Source organism: Vanacampus margaritifer, chromosome 5 (assembly GCF_051991255.1).
Source record: "Vanacampus margaritifer isolate UIUO_Vmar chromosome 5, RoL_Vmar_1.0, whole genome shotgun sequence".
NCBI classification, from domain to species: Eukaryota; Metazoa; Chordata; class Actinopteri; order Syngnathiformes; family Syngnathidae; genus Vanacampus; species Vanacampus margaritifer.
This window is the reverse complement of record NC_135436.1, coordinates 5,326,087-5,335,000: the sequence shown is the minus strand read 5'-3', so window position 1 is coordinate 5,335,000 and position 8,914 is coordinate 5,326,087.

Below are 8,914 nucleotides of genomic sequence, written 5' to 3'. Positions count from 1 at the left end.
AGTAGCGTTACACACAAAAATTACATACAGTATTATTACTAATCTTGTGCTGGTATCGGGAGAAGCCCCAATACGCTATTAAAATGCTGGCATCGGTATTGGTGGGTACTAACAAATAACGGACAGATGCCCTATACCGAAACTAGTATAGAACTTTGAACGCAACACCTTGTGCCTTACGTAGTTAGAACAATGTGACTGCCGATTAGTCTACGTTTTCAAGTTTAAGTTTTCAAATAAGTGAACGTCGGATTCCAAAACAGGACATTTTAAAGTGTGTATTGGCCGACATGAGCAAGTAGCAGCACTGTGAGGCTGTGACCTTAAGCTAGTAAACATTCCGCCATTTTAGAAACCATGGTTTCAATTTTGCACTATTTAGAATCCGATCAGAACCTTTAAATTGGCAGACAAAATGTTTTTGTAGATTTCTGAACTCATTTTACGCAATGTTATATGCAAGTATGATTCATAATGATTACACCTGAAAACAAATTAGGGCTTCAAAAAAATGAATAAATAAAATAGATAAAACAAGAATATTAAAAGTGTGGGCAGCGAATTTCATTATCGATTTGTTGTGTTGTGCGATTATTATGTCAATCACCTGGTGCTTCATGTGCTTATTGAGTGTGTCACCCACTCATTTGCTGGTTTGTACAGAGAGCAGCGGACCATGTGGGATGCAGAGCCTGCTCTCATTGGCGTGTCGTATTTGCATCTCTAAACCCAAAAATATGCTGAATTTGGATGATGTCAGCACTGCTGGTTGTTCACTATATAAAATACAAGTCAAATAATGGCCAATATCAATAACCATTTCAAAGTGTTTACAATTAGGGAACTGTATCAGGCATCAGCAAATTGCTAAGCCTACCAATAAGCTGTTGGACAAACACTGCTGTTGTTAGCATTTATGTGATGTAAATTCCTTACATAGCAGCTGGTGTCCTAATTGTGCCCTGATGACAACAGGCAATTATGCTTGACATAACTACATGATTTCACACTGTGCTCACCAGTCGTGAGTTTCTAGCACAAATGGTTAAATTAATGTAATACATCACTCAGCTTTACACTCAGCATTAGGTCGTGGAATGAAAGCAGTCAGTAAGCACACTTTTTGAATATGAGCAAAGTGATATGATTATTATTGAATTATGAATTATTATAAAATCAAATTGGATTACACGCAATCTTATCTTTCCAATGCGTAGCCTCTCCAGTAAGATTGCCACACAGCAGGCTGAAAGTCATACTAATGTAATGCATAAAGTATTTTACATGCATTCCATTCATTGCATTTTTCTTCTGTGCAGGCGTACAATATATGTTACTTGCCGAATCACAGACTCCTCTCAATATGCTAATTGAGGTAAGATGGCTCCACGGTCTCAGCAGACCAATTTAGCAAATAAAGACTTTATCTTATATTTAATTGTGTGAGACCCCCTTTGGGCACCCCTTCCTCCACACCACCAAAACTAACACACACACACGCACGCATTAGAGTGGAATTTATTTGATTTTTTTTATTATTATATATATTTTTAGAATATATTGAATTACAAGCAAAAAATAATTTGAATTAAGGAAGCAAATAGAGCATAAGAAAAAATCTTACTGTGTTTAAATGAACTTTGAAAAGGTAACTCCTCTACAAAATGCAATTTATAAGCAAATTTAATCTTAAGCAAATTATAGTACACATACAAGATCAATGACAGACATACAATGATGTGCAGTGACCTTCGCAGGGGCAGGTGCTCAAAGTAAAAAAAAAGGGGCACATGATAATGAGCCAGCACTGTCCTTTCAGGTGGGGTTCGAACTTCGAACCCATGCCACCACCGAGCCGCTGTGCGTGGGGCGGGGACATGGGGGGATGAAAAATTGATAGAGGATGTGTGTTTGTATGTGTGTATATATGTGCGTGTGTGAATGTGAAAAAAAAATCCATAGTAAAATTATTTTACTATTTCACACATAATAAAACTGTTATTTGTCTGCTATGCCAATGACCCACAAAACACTTTTTAACGTTTTAACATTTGTGTATGAATAATCAATTATGAACAACAAGTTTACATCAATAAAAAGGATTATGTAAAATGTACATGAAATGTACATTTTAAATAACACAAGTAGTGCTATTATGATTTTCCTATAATGCATGTAGCATAAAAAATGTCTTCGTTTCCATTTAGCTTGATTCAGGTAAGAGCAAATGCCGTTTATTATTTGTTTATACATAGATTGTCCATATTTAGTTATTGCAGATGTACTCAACAATTAACTGCCACATCTATGCAAGATAGATGATCTGTTTTTGAGAAAATCCTGTGATTATTTTTTTGAGTTCTTCCATCGTCCCACTAATTTCTGAAAACAATGACCTCACTCTGGGCGCAAACCCCACCACTGTAAAAAAAAAAAAAAAACGAACTGTTGGTTAAAATGAAAACAAAGAAGGTAGCAATTTCCACATATATTTCGTTTAAACATTCTCAATGTTTAAACCTTCATACATTTTATGAAATAGGTATATTACTGTAAAAAAAATGCATGCAAAATTGCACTAAAACCCACAAAATAGCGAGGGAGCACTGTATTTCAATTCAGCTGTTGTTGAGTATATGCCACAAGACTTATCTAGCCTAAGAGAAAAAATTTGCAAACATCTACTGAAAGTGTTGCTTCTATTATTCACATTGAGTAGATGCCTAGTTTTTTACAGCGCAGCAAGACTTGTGCTGCTTGCAATAGTAATGCCAGAGCTGTGTGCTCCTAGCACTTGTCAGCTAAGTTAAAGTACAAAAAAACATGGAACTATAGTGTTTACATGATTAGCAGATAGCATATGGCAAGCCCTTTGAGCATTTATTCCATATCATTCATATCAGACAGTAGTGTTTCTCTAGTGCAGTCTTCGTCAGAACTAGATGGACACTTAGCCATAGACACAAAAACAGACACAAAAACACTGACATGTCAGCCATTTTCTGCAACTTGTGCCACTTTAATCCAACTAGTACTGACACAAGTCTAACTAGTGACACATACAAGCATGCATGTTGTGCCAAACTCGCAGCTAGTCAGCTTTTTTATGCACTAGTTGCCCACTGGACCAAACAAGTAATGTTCAAAGTCTTACTAGATAACTAGTAAGGCACAAAAGCTCTAACATGTTTACTAGTTGACCGTGAATTATTCTAACATGTTAACTAGTTACCTCTGATTTCCTGCACTAGCTAACTAGTGAGAGCTGAAATACCTACTTGTTATCTAGTGAATGACAAAACACTGACATGTTAACTAGTGAAAGCCTCTTAAAGTCTACATGTTGAACTAGTGACACGCAAACACTTTTACTAGTTAACTAGTGATGCCCAAAATTTCCACTAGTTACACTAGTGAGACATTTTGACTGAACTAGTTCAACTAGTGAGGTCCAAAAATGTTCACTAGTAGAACTAGTGCATGCCAACATGCTCACTAGTCAACTAGTTTTTACAGTCTTTTGAATTTGCTAGTTAGCTATGATGCCAAAATGTTCAATAGTAGAACAAGTGAAAACCAAATTGCTCACTAGTGGCACTAGTTACGCTAAATGCTTATCAGGAGGCCGGGCAGTCCCCATAAGTGGGTAACTCCGATTGGCTCTCAACCCAGGAAAAATTAAACCCTGTGAAGCCTGAATTTGAGCTTCCACAGTTGTTTACTGCCCCTTGTATATATTCAAAATCAATACAGTGCAGTCACTTTCCACTTTATATGCTATACTAAATAAAAAGGAATCCAGTGCAACAGTTCTGGAAAAAAAATCTCTCAAGGATTAGAATTTTAAGTTGTTAAATCTGTTCAAACTGCTGGTGGTAGGAAATGTATCATGATTGGCTGATTGGCTGTCCGAAGTCACGCAGATCTTGTCTGGTGCATCCTGGGAGTAAGAACACGTCTGGATGAGTCAATGTCCAATGTGCTTGTCTGGCAAGCACTTTGTGTATTTATTCCTTAAAGTGTCCACTAGATGGCAGTTTGAGCTTGATATCAAGCATGTCAACATGCACACCAAGCTTGATATCCCTGATATCAAGCTCAGCGTGCCCTCTAGTAGGCTAGTGGACACATTTCATTGACCTTACATGTTAACAAGTAAGCTTACATTGAGCTTACAAGTTAACTAGTAAGCTTACATTGTGGTAGAGTGTCCGCCCTGAGACTGGGAGGTTGTGGGTTCAATCCCCGGCCGGGTCATACCAAAGACTATAAAAATGGGACCCATTGCCTCCCTGCTTGACACTCAGTATAAAGGGTTGGAATTGGGGGGGTTAGATCACCTTGTGATTCCCGAGCGCAATCATTGCTGCTCACCGCTCCCTCAGGGATGGGTCAAATGCGGAGAACGAATTTCGCCCCCACTTAGTTGGGTGTGACAATCAGTGGAATTTACCTTTCCCTTCCGCTTCCGGTCACGTTGGCGCAGCACGTCTGCGACACGGGATCCGTGGAAAAGCTGCAGTTCTTCCAACTTTTCCTTATTTAACTTTTAATTTTTTACTTTTTTAAATTATGAGCCACTTGCTCAATCTGTCCGCGACTCCTACGCGAGTTACAGCACACGTCGGGGGTGAACGGAGCCTAATCGAACAATCTAACAAGATCAATGGAACGACATGGCTTTGGCTTTGTTGTCATACGTCAGAGACGCGCTCTGGGCCCTCCGTTCAACAGGTGACACACCACCCCCGACCTGCCGGAGGAGATTCGACGAGCAGACCGGGGAATACGCCGCCAGAGAAGAGAACAACGAGGTGGAGCACGCCAAAGGCTCCGGAGGAGAGGATGCAGACCAGCGCTGCCGTCCTTGCTGCTCGGCAACGTGAGGTCCTTAAAGAGCAAGCTGGATGAGCTGAGGAGCCTCACCTCAGCCTGCCGCGAGCACCGTGACGCCTGCGCCATGGTGTTCACGGAGACATGGCTCCACAGCGACATCCCAGACTCTTTGTGTGAGATCGAGGGATTCTCACTCATTCGCGCCGACAGGACTGAGGCGTCGGGAAAAAGCAGAGGTGGGGGCGTCTGCATTTACATTAACGACAACTGGTGTCGGAATTACGCGGTGCGGCAGATCACCTGCACCCCCGACATGGAGCTCCTTTGCCTAAGTCTGAGGCCGGGCTACCTGCCGAGGGAGTTTGGAAACATTTTCCTCTGCGCCGTGTACGTTCCGCCCAGCGGGAACGCCGCCGCCTTCATCTCCCACTGCGTTCAACAACAACTGCGACGGTGCACGGAGGCCCCGGTTTTCATCTTAGGAGACCTCAACCACTGCAAATTGGAGCTGTCTCTCCCCGGTTTTCATCAGTATGTAAAATGTGGAACAAGGGGAGACAGAGTCCTGGTCAAATGCTTTGGGAACGTGAAGAACGCATATGTGAGTAGAGGCCCCCCCCCTCTCCAACTCTGACCACAACACAATTCACCTCATCCCCACCTACAAAACAGCTCTCAAACGCAGCAAACCACAAAGAAAGACTGTTAAAATCTGGTCTCATGACAGCATTGAGACCCTTAAAGGATGTTTCCTATGCACATAGTGGAATACCTTTGATGGGCTGGATATGGATACTGCTGCTGTGACTGTAACTGACTATATTCAATTCTGTGTGGACAACATCATACCTACAAAGGAAATAACTGTTTACCCCAACAACAAACCGTACATTACTAAGGAGGTTAAAGACTGTATTAACCGCAAAAAAAGGGCATTTAAGAACCAGGACAGAGCCCAGCTCAAACTGGTTCAAAAAGAACTCAAACACATGCTTAAAGAAGCAAAAAGGAAGCACAAAGAGACTATAGAAAAACACTTTGCTGCTAACAACTCTAAGAAAATGTGGGACACCATGAGGAGGATCACCAACTTGACTCCTGCTCAAAAAAGTCTCAGCACTCTAAATGACCTCCAGAAGGCAAGGGAGCTGAATGACTTTTATTTAAGATTCGAAACCCAGGACTTCTCCTCTGAATGTCGGGAGGTCCTGAGGTCCATTTCAGTGAATGAGCAGGACTCAAGGCTGGTCATTCATCCCCATGATGTCCAATCTGCTTTTAGGTCTGTCTGCACAAAGAAGGCCTCAGGACCAGATGGGATCTCTGCCTTTCTGCTAAAATCCTGTGCAGAGGAGCTCACAGCGGCATGGCAGCCTATCTTCCAGAGATCTGTGGACTCACACTCCATTCCCAGTCTCTGGAAAAAATCAGTAATCACCCCGGTTCCTAAAAAACAATGTCCTGTGGTCAATAATGACTTCAGGCCTGTGGCTCTAACTTCCATTGTCATGGAGTGTTTCGAGAGGCTGATAGTGACTCGGCTCAGGGAGGAGGTGGATGCACACTTAGACTCCCTTCAGTTTGCCTACAAGCGGGGTCGCGGCACTGACGATGCTATCAACAGCATCACACATCTGGTCAGCAAACACCTAGACGGCCCGAAAGCTTATGCACGTGTGTTGTTCGTTGACTTTAGCTCAGCGTTCAACACAATGCAGCCGCACCTGCTTTTGGGTAAACTGAAGGAGATGAATGTGAACCCGTACATCTCAAGGTGGTATCACTCCTTCCTGACACAGCGCACACAGCAAGTCAGGGTCAACAGCTCCCTCTCGGAACCCAGATTGATAAGCACAGGCGCCCCACAGGGCTGCGTCAGCTCCCCGGTCCTCTTCACATTGTACACAAATGATTGTGTGACATCACACCCTGAGAACTTTATCATTAAGTTCTCTGATGACACAGCTATCGTCAGCTTGCTGCAGGCCAGCGGTAGCCCACTGGACTATTTCTCAGAAATAGAGAAATTTGTCCAGTGGTGTGACCGGAATCATCTTGTGCTCAATGTGGGGAAGACAGAGGAGGTGATATTTGATCCAAAAACTGTTGGTAACTACAGGCCAGTCGTCATTAAAGGCAATCACATCAGCCAGGTGGGTTCATACAGGTATCTGGGGGTCCACATTGACAACACACTCAGCTGGAGGGTACACGTTGGAAGTCTCTGCTCCAAACTCCAACAGCGTCTCTATTTCTTACGCAGACTGAGGGTCTATGGAGTGGAGCAGAGGATCATGCTGTTGTTCTACCGGGCTGCATTGGAAAGTATCATCAGATACGGCATTGCGGCCTGGTACGGCAACCTGACTCTGCAGTCAAGGTCACAGATTGCTGGTCTGGTGCGGACTGCCATGAAGATCATGGGGGTCGGGAATCATCCTTCCCTACAGGTGCTTTATGAGCAGTCCGTCACCAGACTGGCACAGAAAATTGTTACTGACCCGACTCACATTCTGCATCATGAGTTCCAGCTACTGCCTTCCGGCAGGAGATTCAGGACCCCCACAACCAGGCTGAACCGCTTCAAGAACTCATTCTTGCCGACATCCATCAAATTACTTAATAACCGACATTAACTAAGTGGTGCAATATATATATATATATATATATATATAGGAGTGTGTGTGTATTATTTATTTTAATTATCTCTCTCTATTCCGTTGTTTTTCTCACTGTAAACTACTGCTGCACTTTTTATTTAATTTTGATTTTATCTCTTTCTATTCTGTTGTTTTTACTTACTGTAAACTGCAGCTGGACGGTGAAGGAATATTAAATTACTATATTAAGTGTAATCTTTGCGTGTCCAAATAATTGTATTCAGGATCTGATGAAGAAGTTTTCTTGCAAGAATTTATTTAGAGGCCTCTAAAGACACAGTCAGGACAACCACATCAGAATGCAACGTGGATCCCCCCAAGTGTGTCACAATTTACAAAACATCGACTCATTTATACAAAAAAGATAAAAGGTTCCTCCTCCCGGCTCTTGATTGAACAAAGGGCAGACATGTCATCTCCTAGTGAACAAATGTGTAATGTTGTTAGTAAGCAGACGTTTACATACAGACATGTTGATTCCAGGTTGGCCAAAGGTGTAATCTTATTAGTAAACAGACATTTACATACAGTTCCCCTTCTTGACTGGGGGAACAAATGCAATTAGGATCTAACCCCAGACTTTTAGACTCCAATTTTAAAAGGCTCTAAATAACATCATGCACATTCCTATCTTCAATAGCTTTGAGGGTGAGAGGATAAAATAAAGTTCACAAAATCATTACTCCACTGTATTATTTTAAACACTCATGATTATATCACATTGATATGCCTATAAGTAAACTCAAAAACAGTAAAACATCAAATTGAAAATATTAAATGTCTTCAGTCCTACCATTGAACTTCTATAAGTTCAAAAACCGGACATTTAATCCCACAATAGTCTAGAGAGAAAGTCCAGCGCGAATCTTGATCGTCGCAAAATGAAGCAATGTTTATGTGTGGAGTTTAGAAATAAGAATAGCAGGTGAGAGAGAGAGAGAGAAAGATAGAGGGGCTTAGCAGTCAGAATTCAGTTTGATTCATTAAAAAATTCAGTGGAAGGGGCATAATAAATGTGAGGCATAACACTATGTGATGTGGTTAAGTGTCACGACGCAATAGCAGATGTGTCCGTCCCTCGAAGCCATCTCCTGATGAAGGTCTTGTTGAATGAAAAGTGCGTTCGACAGTTGGTCAATTTTTTTAAAAAGAGGCATTTGTCAGCCTTTTTCCGAACCCTGGCTCACTGCCAGAGATCGCAGGAAAGGTCACGGGACTTCATTCCCAGTGTGACTCAATCCTTGTGAATTGATGAAAAGGGGATTTGAGTGATTTCCCCCTTTCAAACAGCAGATTGACACTTGATCAGCTTTTCCAACTGTGTCAATCCGTGCCCAGGGAAAAGGCACTCCAATGAATCTTGTTTCCTCCGCGTCCTTGGGCAGCTTGTCAGGTAGACACTGGAACCGGGTGTGGTG